The sequence below is a fragment of the Lolium rigidum genome, chromosome 4 (genome assembly GCF_022539505.1).
Source record: "Lolium rigidum isolate FL_2022 chromosome 4, APGP_CSIRO_Lrig_0.1, whole genome shotgun sequence".
In the NCBI taxonomy this organism is placed as follows: domain Eukaryota; kingdom Viridiplantae; phylum Streptophyta; class Magnoliopsida; order Poales; family Poaceae; genus Lolium; species Lolium rigidum.
Window position 1 is genome coordinate 261,891,318 of NC_061511.1, and position 3,070 is coordinate 261,894,387.

Genomic DNA, 3,070 nt, shown 5'->3' on the forward strand with positions numbered 1-3,070 from the left:
CATAGGGTTGCACCACACACTTGCATAGCGCGTGCGCTCGCGTGAATATTCGCGACTTAAGACTTTGGACGCTTGGCGACGGCGACGCTAGCAATCAAACTACTTTTTTTTTGTCGTGCTAATAAGGTTTTCTTTGTTAGGAGCTTAATATATATGATATCAATTCATTTGATCCTGAGCGACAACGAACCCTTATGGAGTTTAAAGCACTTACTTGTCAAAGGAAATACTTAGAATCATGTTCGACAAAGGAATGCGGAGCCCATCCTGATTTGTCTTATCGAGGTTGTACAATTGAGGATCTTGCTATTGACTTCAACTTGTCCCCGGCTATCCGCAGTATGTGCTTTCTCTGGAGAGTAGCTCGAATAATGTAAGTGATATGACCATGCACTTTCCGTGTCCAGCTTCTCAGCAGATTAAAGTATTCCCTTAATTCTTTGCACTTTTTTCGAGGTAACCGCTGAGAATTTGGAAGAATATGTTTCTTTTGTTAGTCGAGGCTAACAGTTAAAAATGGAATCTCAAGACAACTGGAAGCTTTTAAGTCAGGATTTAATCAGGTATGCTTTGTCTAATGCTCTCTTGCTCTCATTTACGTAACTAATGACAGCTTTCCAATTACCCTCTCGTTCAGCTTTTCTCCTTTGTCGGTTAAGATATATTTAGGTGTTAGTGTGCTTTCCGTTCTTTGATTTGTAACTCGTGAGCCTTAAGCTGAGGCATATAGGGTGACATGAGCTTGATGTTCATTTCTCATTTTAGATTTTTCACTCTCCTCTGGTATGTATGTGCTTGTTACTGTTCACGCATTGAAAAATGATTTTGTTGGGTTTGCAGGTATTTCCACTAAGCACACTTCAGGTATTCTCAGAGGATGAGCTGGAGAGATTACTCTGTGGAGAACAAGACAATTGGGATGTATGTTCCTGTCTTTTGTTGGATTTTGTTGATTTTTTTCTTACCATACCATTTTCCTTATTGATGCCTTGCTTTTGAACAGTTTTTGAAACTTGTTGATCACATAAAATTTGATCATGGCTACACCTCCAGCAGCCACAGATCATCAATGTAAGTCTCGTACTAGGTACATGCGAAGTCATCAATGGTGCTTGACCACCGGAGCTCCTGCCGGGCTTCCGAGATCTGCGGCGTTGGCGTCCACCACAACCTGCCGGCTCGCCGCATCCTCGTCGCCGTCCTCCGCTAGAATGTCTTATTTAGATCCCATCCTATTTTACTTGGATTTCGTCGTGTATGTATGCTTGCCAAGAGTTGCGGCCGACCAATGAATCGTGCGAGGAGCACGGAGACATGATTTAGATTTTGACTTTCGAGTTCCTGTGTCTCTCCTAGCTAGTTTCCGGAACCTCGCTTGCTTGCTTCCTGCATGCCCATGCCATGCGTTCTGAAATTTGTGTCTACCCAAGTGCATATATCACATCTGAAAAAAATAAATGCCAAGTCGAGAGAACATCTAGCATCTCTAGCAGATACCCCAAACCTCCAAATCCTAAAACCACCGATTCATGGAACCCCAAAGCAGATTTGGGGTTTGTAAAACGAGCGCACGGATCAAATACGCTAAACATAACTGCATATTAAAAAAAAATTGGCGCGTAAGATAGATTTGCATCGCATTCAACAGTTCATACATACATAAGTTAAATTCGGCTACGATCAACTCAAAAGCTACTCGAATTGGACTACTATTCGAGCTAATTCTCATCGCCACGGCAACCTAGTACCAAAATTTGGCTCCGGGATGCTCACGGAGTCCTATGCGTGGCGGCGGCGCGTCGGCGGCCTCCTCACTCGCCGTCGCTGCCAAGGTCGGCGAAAATCTTCCCCTGCTCCTCCGCGGCCACTCCTCCGCCTTGTCCGCTTCGCGGCGGCTCGTCTGCGGGCCGAGCCCGATGACGGTATCGAGGTGGCGCTTGTCGCCGAAGTCGCCGGGCGCGAGGCCAGCTTTGTCGCGAGCTTCGGCGGGAGCCGCTCGAGCTCCGCGTCGTCGAGATAATCACGCGGCGCGAACGCGGGCGCCGGTGCGTCTTCGGGCTCCGTCTTCACCACAATTTCTGTTGACGGCGGCTAGCGGGAGCTTGAAGCACCGTCGAAAGAGGGGAGGAGTCGCGGTGTCGGTAAGCCGTGGACCTGCGCTTCGAGAACGCGGGATGCTTGGCGATGCCGTACCTGCTGAACCGGTACAACCGCCGGATCCACGCCGCGTCCAGTCTTCTGCGCCGGCGCGGTCGTTGGAGCCTCTGCCGCGGTCGTTGGAGCTTCCGCGCGTGGCCAACCTGGCCGCCCCCGCGCCCGCTGGAGTCGCGCCCGACACCATCGCTCGCCGGCGGGGAGGAGGGGAGGCTGGATCTACGCGCGCGCGTCGCCGTTTGCTCGCCGACGGGAGCATGATTTATCGTCGGCGGGAGTGCGGGAAGGTGGAGGAGCGGATGCGGATGGGGTTTGGCCCCCATTAGCCTCTCTGACCGCCATATATACGGGAATTTCACGGTTTTAATTTGGGCTGCGGCCTGAATCCATTTTCCAGGCCATACCACCGAGTGTGGTGTATGCGGTGCTGTCCTAAAAATGGACCAAAAACCCATATCAGCCCAAAGTAACGTTTCCATGTCGATATGGGGTGTTTGATAGAGATGCTCTTAGGCGAGTGAACCTCGAGAAATAACGTTCCGTCTTGCATATATCATATGGTGTTTCACTAGGAGCATGGAATTGCTGCCGACTTGTCTGTTGCATTTCATACTCCATTCGTTCTCATGACCAGCTCGTCACTCATAGAAACATAACAAATCAAAATTATCCTCTAGTGTGTTTTTTCATTCACCGTGTATATCTTGCGAGCCTTGCCTAATTTGTAATGTGAAGTCATGCTCAATCGTTGCCCTTGGATGAATGTTGGCTGGTTCTTGCCTATTGTCGACTTGGGTTACTTAGTACCTTGTCGAAACATTTGAGGTTAGACTAGCTATTGATCTATTGATTGATCGCCGTGTTGTGGCGGTGCGGGTGTGTGTGCTGCCGGCCGGCCGTGGAGCGCGTGCATGCA

The 3,070-nt window shown here is 49.4% G+C and overlaps 1 long non-coding RNA gene across 1 annotated transcript; it reads left to right on the forward strand.

Annotated features, from left to right (window-relative positions):
* The first annotated feature begins 505 nt into the window (after positions 1-505).
* Positions 506-1,059, forward strand: LOC124707636. Its single transcript, XR_007004948.1, has 3 exons — positions 506-563; positions 841-921; positions 1,004-1,059. It is a non-coding gene; the product is annotated as an uncharacterized LOC124707636 (long non-coding RNA).
* The last annotated feature ends 2,011 nt before the right edge of the window (positions 1,060-3,070 follow it).